This window comes from Acomys minous, assembly GCF_964271855.1.
Source record: "Acomys minous genome assembly, chromosome: 15".
NCBI classification, from domain to species: Eukaryota; Metazoa; Chordata; class Mammalia; order Rodentia; family Muridae; genus Acomys; species Acomys minous.
Window position 1 is genome coordinate 49,923,804 of NC_140497.1, and position 13,414 is coordinate 49,937,217.

General features: G+C 39.2%; 1 long non-coding RNA gene across 2 annotated transcripts in view; it reads left to right on the forward strand.

Moving 5' to 3' along the window:
- Nucleotides 1-13,008, forward strand: part of LOC311584007 — a 35,079-nt gene extending 22,071 nt beyond the window's left edge. For both annotated transcript variants that reach the window (XR_014774749.1, XR_014774750.1), the window contains exons 2-5: nucleotides 245-424; nucleotides 10,527-10,800; nucleotides 11,982-12,081; nucleotides 12,164-13,008. This is a non-coding gene — a long non-coding RNA (uncharacterized lncRNA). The remainder of the gene's footprint in view (nucleotides 1-244; nucleotides 425-10,526; nucleotides 10,801-11,981; nucleotides 12,082-12,163) is intronic.
- Nucleotides 13,009-13,414: the final 406 nt, after the last annotated feature.

Here is a 13,414-nt window from a genome sequence, read left to right on the forward strand (position 1 = left end):
CATCTTTATTCCAGTCAGTGGATTCTTACTTCTCTTCATTAATAGTAATCATCACATGAAGTTAGACTCTAATACATAATAAATTTTTCTTAAGACAAGATGTGACTTTTGCCTTCTTTTTGCTATTGTTCATTAACAGGGATTTAATTTACCTAGATAATATGCAGTGGATTAAAATTGTATAGCTTATTGAGACTAGTTGTTTCATAAGATGGAGTTATTATTACCTCTTGTTGTCACCTAGATATAAGTTCTGGACATTCTATAATGGCACAACCAGAGGAAAGAAGAGAGCTCTTTCCTCACCAGAACTGTGACCCACCTACTGGAAAAGAGTAAACATCTTGGTTGTTTCTCACTATGCTGATACACACATCACTGAATCGCACCAGCAGATGGGACCACCACACTGTTATTAAACAAGGTAGGCTTCAGTCTTGGCTGACAAAATACTGACAGTCAAATTGCTGCAGCAGTGGCATTCACTGAAAAGGTGATAAAATAAGATGTTTCGCAACAAATGGCATGCCTCTTGAAACTACAAAACCTCCAACTTAATGTGCCTTATTTTGGGTTGTAATGTTAAGTATTAGTACCAGTCAACAGAGTATATGCCAATTAAAGGTGGGTGTTTGCATACGTTCTCTGTAGGTGTCAGGATTGCTTTGTAATAATCCTATGCCACGTGCTGCATTTTCATCAGGTCATAGGATGTATCTTTTATACTAAATGTGGGGTCAAAAATCAAAAGTATGTTTCTAATAATGAGACATCTTTTGGATTATTCCAAATCTGGGCCCAGTGGGGCCAGCAGAAACCGGTGCACCAAACAAGAACCATGCATGGAGAAGACCTAGGCCCCCAACTCAGATGTAGCTGATAGGCAGCTCAGTCTCCATATGGATCCCTACTGAGGGGAGCAGGGGTGGGGGCTGTCCCTGCCATAGACTCTGTTGCCTGCACTTTGACCACTTCCCCCTGCTGGATGCCTTAACAGGCCACAGAGGAAGAGGATGCAGGCAGTCCTACTGAGACTTGGCAGGCTGGGGTCAGTTGTCAGGGAAGAAGGGCTCCCCCTCTCTGAGGACTGGGGGAGGGGAATAGAGAGGAAGTGGGAGAGAGGGACCAGGAGGGAACTGGCTACAATTGAGATGTACAGTAAATAAAATTTCAAAAATAAAAATATAACAAGTTTTTTCTGAATGATTAGATTTCTGTTTGCGATAATATGAATATTTATGTTTCTTCTTTGGGCATAAATGAGTACCTTCAAGGTATCATATGGCATTGTCTGAATTGACAAGTAAGATATTTTGAAAATGGATCCAACCAGAGTCACCAAGTCTGGTTCTACCTGGCAATACTTACTTGCAAGTGATTCTGTAGGATTTGCTGCAGAGAAGAGAAAGCTAACATGGCATTTTATGAGGTGATTTAGATGGCCACGCCCGATGCATTTTGATCCATCCACACAGTTCAAATTAATTATTTGCTGGCTTTTTATTGGATAGAGTTGCGAGAATTCCCTCTAGGGAGGCTTATTGTAAAAGAGAGGGTGCCTCACGTTAACTGGGTCTGTATGCTTAGGTCAATGTTCTGTTCATAATCACGAGACACTCATTAAGTTAAATTCTATCACGTTTAGAACTTATCCACAGTGAAACCTCAGCGAGGAGGAATGCACTGATGCCAGCGCTGTTCTCACTACCTGCAAGGTAGGCCGCGGGAACGTGCTGCAATTCTTCTAGAGACAGAAGGCTTTTTAAAGACCCAACCACAAAACCCAGATCACAGGAATTTATAATTCCAGGGATAGCATATTATAAATTTAAAGTAGTGACTACAGTTTGAAATGTTACAGAGCAAATTTAACATCTTAGAGAGCACACAGCCATGTGTGTCTATTCATTTTAGAAAACATCTGTAGAATTAAAAAAACACACAGAGAGAGATATGCACATGCATGCGCGTGCACGCGCGCGCACACACACACACACACACACACACACACACGTGCATGCACATGCATGCACATCATACACTTTCTGTTCACTTAGCTGCTTTACGTGGCACTCCCACTAGCTACCAAAGTCACTAAGTTCCTTATTTTATGTACCATGGCGTGATAAAATGTTAGCAAATACTACTCTTTCTTCAGTGGATTATGCCAAAATAACATTGTAATCTATTTTGCATGTGCATTTTTAGGTAGACAGTCTTCAGGACATGTAAAATCTGGCATTCCAGGTATGGAAGAAAAGCAAGAGTGGTTACTCTTAAACACCACACAACATAGGGACTCTCATTTGCACCTGGCACAAGTGTATGGAAAAGAAAAGAAAGTCAGACATTTACTCCAAATTTCTCTAGAAAACAAACTCTTATGAGACAACTTTGAGTATTTTCTCATGGAAAAGCAAAGTAAAATGCTGACATTTAAATGGAAGCAATGACAAAGCCATTGACCTGCTAAGCGGCAGATCAAAACTTGCCCCAAAATTAATTTTCAAGTATATTATATTATTATTATTATGTATTCCCATATGAGGAATGTGTTTGTACGAAGGGAAGGCTGTATACATGTGTAATCATGGGTGGAGATACCCAGCGTCTCTCTCAATCACTCTCTATCTGTCTGTCTGTTCACTTTAAGACAAGTTCTCTCATTGATCCTAGAGGTCACTAGACTGTCTGACTAGAAAACCTCAAGAATGCCTCTTTGGAGCTAGGATTACAGTCAGTCATATGGCACTGTACCCAGTTTTTATATGTGGATACACAGGATCTGAACTCAGTCCTTACGGGTGTTCTGCAGGCATTTCCCCCATCATCTACTGAACTCAAGTTTTACTTTGTTGAACAAATATATATATATATATATATATATATATATATATGTAGTATTTCAGAGAATGAAGAGAATTGGGCTGCTTAACAATCTGTCATCCCAAATACTTGTCTATTGGAGGGAGTACAGAAAGCAACCGCTCCTCTGTGCTATTTTGAAATGCACAATGACTTATCACTGTCACTGTTGCAGCAGAGCTTATCCCTACTGTAACTGTAACTTTACGTCTGTTCACCAGTGTCTCATCTGTCCTCACTCATACCCCAAATGCCTTCATACGTCCTATGTCTATGACGTTAATATCTTTGGATTTCCCCATAGCAAAGTCTTTTCTCCTAATATTTCTTTACTAATTTTGAGTGCCTTTCTTTTTTTCTTTATTTTTATTGTGAATAATTTATTCACGTCCCATCCCGATTGTAATTCCTTCACTCTTACCTTTCTGTTCCCACCCTCCATCCCTTTTCTACTCTGTTCCCTTCCCCTAGACCTCAGCCAGGTGGGATCCTCCTCCCCCACTGTCGGACCACAGCCTATCAGGTCTCATCTGAGTAGCCTGCATCCTCTTCCTCTGTGGTCCCACAGGGCCTCTCCCCTACCTAAGGGGCAGTGAAAAGATCAAGGGTACCAGAGTTTCTGTCAGAGGCAGTGCCAGGCTCCCTTTCCGCCTCTGTGGAAAATGGGCTGTTCATTGGCTACATCTGTGCAGGGGGTCTAGGTCTTCTGTTTGCAGTGTCCTTGGTTGGTGCATCAGTTTATACAAGCCCCGCCCTCCGGCTCCAGATCCGCCAGCCTTGATAGTCTCCTTGTGGAGTTCCTGACAACTTCCCCCCACCACTATCTTTCCATCCCCCAACTCTTCAAATGAAAGACATTCTCTGATGCTTTCGAGTCCACAGGCCTTCTAGATGGCAATAGATGAGGACAAATAGGTTGTATGACTTGCTATGTGTAGATGATGTCCCACTGGACCACTCCATGCATACAGTTCAGCTGCTTTTCCTAGTGTATTTAATGAAAGTGTGAGTGAAACTGAATCTGCCAGTTTTACATTAGCTCAGACAAGCCAGCCTTGCAATAGTTCACATTTTAGTAAAATGCCACAGTTTCATCTGAGAGTTAAACATGTGTGTGTGTGTGTGTGTGTGTGTGTGTGTGTGTGTGTGTGTGTGTAGAGACAGAGAGAGAGAGAGAGAGAGAGAGAGAGAGAGAGAGAGAGAGAGAGAGAGAAATTTGAACTTGTCTTTTGTGCTTACCTACATAATTTATTATTTCAACAGACATATCTTTTCTCCTGAAGAATTCATCAATGTCGTGACTTGTGACTACTTTACTCTCTAGATCACATGCCCATTATAAACATCTATCCTCAAAGCAGAAACATTGCTGGACTTTCCACTTAAAGATGCATGTGTGTGGTTTTCCTGCAATTGCCATATTGTTTGGCAAGATGCTCATACAAAAACTGCATCCTGGAGGCAATCTGTTGAAGACCTGTATTTATACCAAAGTTTCATACCACACTTACATATTCATGCAGGAGAGACCTTCTGAGATTGTACCCACACTATCCTGACAGTTGAACAAGGGTTTTTAAAAACATTATGACTGAAGCTCACATAAAGATGAACCATTCTTCTTCCAAGCAAACAGATCTTTTTGTTTATAAAATTCACCAGCTAAACTGATTTGTTTTCAGTCTGTGCCACTCATCAATAGAAGCTGTTGCTGGGAGTTGCTGCATAGTGCCTTTATTCCGTGATCATCCAATCTTTTCTTCACCATGAATATGCCCTTAGCACAGTCATGCCTCTGAATCCCCTCATATCATTTAACGTATTGCAGTTGTTCATAATAATAAGAGCATCCATGGTAACAAAATGTGGCTTAGTGGATGAAGGTACTTGACTTCCTGAGTTTGATCCCTAGCACCCACTTGGTTGAAAGAAGGGGGCCAGTTACAGTAAGCTGTCCTCTGTCCTTCACAAGCTGTGGTATGCAGGTGCCACCACCTGCCTGCCACATGCACATAAAATAAATGCATAAAATCTAAAAAACATTTTTCAAAACCCATGTCAATCTCAAAAGATCCTGCTTAGATGACTATATATGTAAGTATTGCAGAGATCATGCCAGCATGAAAAACGCAGCATTCATATACCCTTTTTATGAAAAAAAGATAAACAATGTAAAAGTTCTGCTTATAAACTGATTGCTCTTTAAGTCTAACACAGCTGTGATTTAAACTAAAGTCCCCTTTTGTCTCTGCTCCATGGCTGCATTACCACTCCCAGTCCTATTGTGTGGACTCTGACTCCACATGGTATTTAATCCAGAAAGGATTCGGTTTAGCCTTAGGAACAGTTACCAGGGCTACAACATCACTGTTGCTAATGATCATTTTCTTTTCACTTCCCAAAAGCAATGTTCAGTTGTTTCAGCCGTTCCATACTATTACAGACACAAAGTTGTTCTGCTTTCTCTCTTTTTCCCCTTATCATAAAAGAACATCTCAGGGAGTTCTGGCTTAAAAGAGCATCCAAATACTGGCCAAGGTCTTTAGACACTAAAATCTGCAGGAAACACAGTGAAAGTAGACATTTTACATAAACCTCTGTCAAGCATACAGTTATACATCAAATTTTATACATTGTTTTACTTGAGCTTATAATCATGAGTTATTTAACTTCAGATATGGAGATTATCAAATCATTAGAAGAGAACAAATTCATAAAATTCTGTAACTGAGTATTGTTCTATCAGTGATATGGGGAAAAAATGAACAATCTCTCTGTTGCTGCTGAATATTGTATGGCTGCTGATAATTAAACAATAATTTTCTAACTGACCACATGGAAAATGGCATTGGTTTTAGTTTCTCTGGTAAAGAGGCCCTATCTTGTAACATCATGGGCAAAACATTTCTTTTCCTGTGCTTTCACAGATAATGTCATAATTTATTTATTTAATTCAAATTAACAGTGGTTTTCAATAAGGTGTGTGTGTGTGTGTGTGTGCGCGCGCGTGCATTTGTGGATGTGTCTGTATCTTTCTCTGTCTTTTTACATGTCTGTCATCTCTATGTATGTGTATGTGTGACTGATTGTGTCTGTGCCTATATGCACATGAAAAGTGAAAGGAAAACTACATTCACATCCATTAAATGGTTTTCTCTACCCTAAGCCCCAAAGAAGCTTTGAGTGAAAAAATATAACTTCCCATTTAAGCTGGAAAAAACAAAGATTGCAATGAAAAATTAGAAGTATGAGTGTTACCATGAAACATTATGGTAGATGTAGAATCTTCTTAGTTAAGAACAAAAGGATTCCATGCTTAGTTTTCACCTTGCTTGCAAAAATAATGATAAAATATTGCACTGACTGATGCCAATTAGTGAAATGCAAAAAACTCAATGAGAGACCTGGCTGATATTTCAATTTCAAGGATTGAAAATCAGAAAGTTGAATTATTTTTATTACTATGTCTTATTACAAGCCAAATATCCTTCTTGTTAATCATTGCAATTTAATCAGCTCAATACTGGAACCTCCACGTGTCAATGAAAATTAGTGATGTATAAACTAGGAGGATTTCATAACACAACTCAATGGTACTTATGTCAGCCTTTCTAAGTGCAGAAAAACAAAGCAAGGAAAAATAAATAAATAAAGCATGCCACTCAATGGATTGCTATGGTTTCATTTCCAGTATCACTGCCAATATGTTCTTGCATGCGTGTGTGTGTGTGTGTGTGTGTGTGTGTGTGTGTGTGTGTGTGTGGTGTAACATTGAACCAGTATGATCTTCACTATTCTTCAAGCTTGGTTTAATTATTTAAGCTCTGAACCCATTATTGGTTTAGTTTCCTTTTTGTTGCTCTGATAAAACACACTGACCAAAACTACTTTATCAGGGAAAGTTGTGTTTGGCTTACTCTCCCAGGTCACAGTGGATCCCTGAAGGAATTCGGAGCAGGAACTCAAGAAGGAATTTAAACCAGCAGTCATGGAAGCATGCTGCTTGCTGGCTCCTTATCTGACTCATGCTCAGCTAGCTTTCTTAAGCAGCCTAGTAAATGGCACCACCCACAATAGGCCGGGCCCTTCTCCATCAATTCAGACAGGCATCTCCACAAACCAACATGATAAGTACAATTGCTCAAGACTCAGTTTAAAGTGAGTCTAGATTGTGTCAAGTTGACAATTGATGCTAACTAGGATAATTATGAAGCTCCTTGTACCTTTCTTGGGAGTAAAGAGTCCTGACATACTGAATGAGCCACTATCAGCCTTCATTCTAACTTCTTGAGGCTCCCATGTGTCTGATTTCTAACAGGATCTGCCTTTTTGTTGATATGATTGCTTAGCTTCCAAGAAGAATGCCCCATGATGTCATACATGTCACAGAGGGAAATGGAGGCTCATTCTCCCTGTCCTCTGAACAACTCAAAGATTCCAAGACAGTGATTGTCTGGAAGCCTCAAGAGTAAGCTGCACTTAGTTCAGGAGAGTTAGATAACACATAATTAGTTGAGAGTATGGCAATTTTAGGTTTCAATTGTATAAAATATTAGACAATCATTGCTACATGTACTCCATGTTACTATGGACACTGACATGGTATGAAAGAGAAATGTTGCCTGGTGGTGGCAGTGCACACCTTTAATCTCAGCACTCAGGAGGCAAAGGCAAGCATATCTCTGTGAGTCTGAGGCCAGCCTCAATCAGACAAGCTAATTGTAGAACAGACAATGCTATACAAAAAAAAAATCCTATCTCATAAAGAAAGGGAGGGAGGGAGGAAAGAAGAATGGAAGGAAGGAAGGAAGGAAAGAAGGAAGGAAAGAAGGAAGGAAGGAAGGTAGGTAGGTAGGTAGGTCCAGGTGTGATAAAGCACAATTTTAGACAGTTACATAACCTTTGGAAGGCACATTCTACCTGGAGGATTCAGGTTGCTACATTATTGGACTTGAAGTTTATATATCAGCCTACGTCCCGCCTCATATTTCCTTCCTGTTCTGTCAAGGCCTGAGGAACTGGGGAGCTCCAGGCATGTTGTTGCTGGCTTGGAGCCTTTCACCTCCGTTCCCTCCCGTCAACGATCCCTTCAAGCCATGAGCTAAAATAAATCCTTCTTCATTAAATTGGCTCCAGTACATATTCTGCCATACTGTCAAGAGGACTGCCTAATTCAGAAAAGCAGAGCAGCTGTCACTCTTGTCGTAAATTGACCATATTGTTCCTGGGTCTTAGAAACTTGTTTTCAGAAAGGATGCGGGGGGCGGGAGGTGTGTTTGGAGCTGCTGGCATGGCAGAATTGCTTAAGGAGAGCTTTACAGGATATTCTGGTGTGCAACTGAAAGACCAGAACAATGATGCACAAATGCTAGAAAGACCGGTGTTTTTGTCTCTATGATTAAGTTTCATTTGCAACCCTGGCAAGGTGGGGGATGCTTCAAGTTACAAGTTTCAGCTTCCACCTAGATGGCTAAGCTTTCATTAAGACAATATCCCAGGTCGAATAAATAGCAGGACATAGTAAATACGAATCCATGTGAGAGTTAATGGAGCATCTTAGATCACGGCAAAATGTATTTGTTTCCAGCAACTGAAGGAGATGGCTGAAAGTGAATCTCCACCTAGCTCAGCAGAGAGATATGGAGTGGGCCTGGAGTCCAGAAAGTGGATGTTCCAGTATTAACTGTCCAGATAACAGCAGAATCTGGAACCTTGAGTCAAGGGGTTTCTAAGTTAAAGACATTGGCAGTGTATTGTACCTGCCTATGTGTTAATGTTTGCTACCTTTATCTAAAATTTGCTCTGTAAACTTATATTTTTGAGACATTTCATCTGTACAAGGGAAAACAGGAGAGTTGTAAGTTAAATGAAACATTTAGGACTTTTGAAAGAAGCAAGGATTCCATTTGCCAGTTAAAAAATTTGGCAACCACATCTCTCAAAATAGGAAATACCAATAAGGATTTATTTTTTAGTGGATATTATTTTACTTGTTAAACCTTTAATATGCTCTTAAGAAAACACAGTCAGGGGAAAGTTATTTTATTTATTTTTAACACATCTATTAATTTACTGGAGAAGGGGAATAGGGGCATGACACCAATGCTGAGGTCACAGGACACTGTGAGGGAGTTGTTTCTCTCCTTCCACCATGCAGTGTCCGGGCACTGAGCCCACTTCATCAGACCTGGCAAGTGCCCTTACCTACTGAGCCATTTTACTAGACCGAAGAAAAGTGATCACTAATATTACCACATATTAGCTAGATAGCCGATTAATCCTAATTGGTGATGGGACAGTGTGGCAGAATACGTACTGGAGCCAATTTAATGAGGAAGGAATTATTTTAGCTCATGGCTTGAAGGGATCATTGACAGGAGGGAATGGAGGTGAAAGCCTCCAAGCCAGCAACAACATGCCTAGGGCTCCCCAGTTCCTCATGCCTTGACAGAACAGGAAGGAAATATGAGGCAGGACATAGGCCCAAAACATATGATACCAAAGCTCCTGCTGCCCACACTGACTATGTTGCAATGCTATAAGAAAGGCACTAAATATACTTTTTCCTTATTTTATTTCCCTTGTCTAACCTACCTAACCTATTGGCCTTTTAAGTAGTAAAATGTTCTTTTCTGTGAGGAAGCAGGTGTGTGTGTGTGTGTGTGTGTGTGTGTGTGTGTGTGTGTGTGTGTGTGTGTGTGTGTGTAGCTGTATAACTATGTAACTATGTGGGTAACTATGTGTGTAGCTGTGTGTATGTTCTCCAGAACACAAACAAATTATCATAGTCAACCAATTGCTTTTTAAGATGTTGTATTCATGTATGTATCTATGTATATATATATTGTGTATATATATATATATATGTTGTGAGATCAATAATTATATTTTGTTCCACGAAGTTCTAGTAACAAAAGATAGTACAAATGAATCTATCTCTTTAAAAACAATATTTTCCAAGACAAGCACATTAAATTCATTTATATTTTTCTTCTTCTCTCTTTAAGTGGTCAATCCCTCATATGATTAAATCTTAGTGTACATTTAGAACTGGAAGATTGCAAAAATGGAATATAACCTGTGATAACAAACTGCTTTTGTTTTTGTTTTGAGACAGAGGCTCACTATGCAGCCATAACTAGTCAGGAATTTGCCACATAAAACAGGTTATCAATCCACCTGTCTTGGTCTCCAATTGCTGGTGTTTCAAGTGTGTTCCTGTACCTGTCCTGGTCACAACCTGTTCATGAAGGAGATCCAGGTGAAGGGTGGAATAATGTGAACAAGAAGTGTCAGGGACCACAAGAATGTGAAATGTAAATTGAGTCTATGGAACCTTCCTACTTGCACCCACCCCAACTTTATTTTGTTTTTCCATAAAGCAAAATAAAATACTTCATCAGATATCATCAAGAACTGATATGTATTGCACTAGGAAATCTGATATAAGAACTAGAGTCCAGAGGCAGACAAAGATGCCCGTACAATGTTTCATTGCCACTGCCAATGAGAGCAGCTAACTTAAAAGTATTTTTCATTTTAAGATCTAAGGGAAAATGTCAAGGTTCATAAAATGTTAAATGTTACTTTTTAAACCCATGATCTTTAGTTGCTATTCACTTTTAAATAATTGTCAATATGTCATCTTCAATCACTTTCAGAAAACTAGGAATAAGGCTTTCTCAAGACCCACCTATTTCACTCTTGGAATATACCCAGAAGATGCTCCAGCACACAAGAACATTTGCTCAGCCATGTTCATAACAGCCTTATTCATAATAGCCAGATCATGGAAACAGCCTAAGTATCCCTCAGTAGAAGAATGGATAAAGAAACTGTGGTACATTTACACTATGGAATACTACTCAGCTATTAAAAACAAGGAATTTTTGAAATTTGTGGACAAATGGATTGAACTAGAAATGATGATACTGAGTGAGTTAACCCAGAAGGAAAAAGAGTCAAATGGTATATACTCACTTATATCTAGACACTAGCCCAAGGGGCATGTCCTATGAAAGTCTTCACTTACCAAGAAACTGGGACAGAGGGGAGGACATCCTTTTTGGACTCTAGGTGAGAGAAGCATGGAAGAATGGGGAAATAGAAGGATCCAGAGGGTCCTAGAAACCTACAAAAAGAACATTATGATGGACAGATTTGGGCCCAGGGGTCCTGCTCAAACTATGGCACCAGCCAAGGACAATACATGCAGTAAACTTGGAACCCCTACCTAGATCTAGCCAATGGACAGAGCATTCTCCACAGTTGAGTAGAGAGTGGGGTCTGACTCTCACACAAACTCTGGTGCACCTTATTTCACCATGTCCTCTGGATGAGGAGGCTTGGTGGCACTCAGAGGAAGGATAGCAGGCTACCAAGAAGAGACTTGATACCCTATGAGCATATACAGGGGGAGAAGGTCCCCCTCAGTCACAGTCACAGGGGAGAGGAGTAGGGGGAAAATGGGAGGGAGGGAGGAATGAGAGGATACAAGGGATGGGGTAACAATTGAGATGTAATATGAATAAATTAATAAAATATATTTTTTAAAAAATAAAAAAAGAAATTGCAATATGACTGATTAGTGATACAAGTTAATTAGCATTATTTTCATCAATGATTTGGCAATTCCATGTCTTATATTTTTGTTTAAAAAAGCTATATAAATAACTTTTAGTTTGGGAATAAAGGTGGCAGATAACTATGGTGATAATAAATCGACAATGTATTTTTAAGCTTTTAGCTATAAGTCATTTTCTTTAAGTTAGAAAGAATGAGCTTTTATTTGAAAAAACATTGTGCTTTATTTAAGTTTTCCATATTCTATTTATACATAGTTATATATTGTTATATATGTGTCTTCCTAAAGAGGTATTGAAATGGAACTATTGTGATAGAGTTTGAGGCTCCATGAAAGCACAAAATATAAATACAATTTCGAATTTCTTTTCCTCCTCATACTTACATCCGATAATATGGGCTACAAGTAAAGAAAGGAGACAAGAAAAGAGAAGTGTATTAGCAGAAAACCTTGTTACTTAAGACTTCTAAATGTATAGATTCTCATCAGTTTTCTTAAAAGCTTATATACTAATATTAGTATTTCTACTTAGATTTGGCAAGAATTTGCCTCAAACATAGAAAACAAACACATAACGATATGAAGAAGATGGAACCTCACAAGCCATTTTGTGGAATGTAAACAAGCATGAGGTCGGTAGTTACGTTGCATTGCTTTAGAAAAATTATTCATATGAACAACTTATAAAGATGGATCATTTTGGCTCAATTCTAGGTTCCCATTCATGGCCACTTGACCTTGTACTTCTGAGTCTGTAACCAAACAAGAGATTTTCACAGAAGGCTTTGTGGTGAGCAGAGCGTCTCAGTGCCTGGAAGACCAGAAGAAAGAGGAGGAGGAGGAGGACAGAAGAAGTAGGAAGAGAGAAAATGGAGACATGATATACTACTCAACGTCATGACCCAAGTGACCTACTTCCTCCACCTAGGCATGCACAAGACTTGACAATCATTAATAGATGGTGGAAGGGTCATAGGACCCTATCCCTCCTTGTTCAACTATTGGTTATTAAAGAAAAGACTCTGGGTAAATGAGTCACTATCTCCAGATGTGTACCCACTGGTATTCCCACCAGGTTCTACCAGATAATTTCATACCCTTGATTGCTCAGAATTATTACAAAACAATTTTTTAAAAATGCATCAATGTGGAAATAGGACCTACAGAAGATAGTGTTGCAGGGTGGGAGAGAAGATTAAAAGAGCGAGAGAAAAAAAATCAGAATGCATTACATAATGTATGAAATTGTCAAAAAAGAAATTTAACTATTATGAAAGCCAGAACTTGGTTCAGAATCTTTTGATTCCATCAGATTCTGTTGAGGAGAACCTTGAGGAGCAGTCAGCTATTGCAAGTGTGAACCACGGAACTGCATATATGTATCCTGGTGGACATGCCTGTTGGTAGTTGTTTTTGCTTCAGACTTCAGTGCACACAACTAAATTCAACTCTTGTAAGCCATGGTTTTTGTTTTGTTTTGGTTTGGTTTTTGGTCACTCTGTGTAAAAACATATCACCTCAACTCAGTGTCTTTGGGGAACGTCATAGCTATATGTTTATTTTTCTATTTGATGGCATTGATGGCAGTGAGATTGATTACTGTCCCTCCCTCAAGAACATACATTATCTCTGGTTCTCATTCAAAATAAGGCATCTACGGACATTCTGTGTTAGGTCATAACACTTTTTTTGCTGCAAGAGAAAAGATTTCACCTCAAAAAAACAAAAATTTTTTTTTCTGAGATGATCCACAATTTTAACTAACAAAAAAAAAAAAAAGGAAGGAAGGAAGAATAAAAATCAAGGAGCCAAACAATGGCGCCTATCAGAGCAATACAGAGATGCATTCTCATCTATTAGAAAGCCGAGATAGAATTTCCTAGGAGCTATAAATATTTCAGGGATCCTGAGAGCTAACATGTCCCGATGTCATTTGGAAATAAGGATCAGTTTTAGCTGGATTAA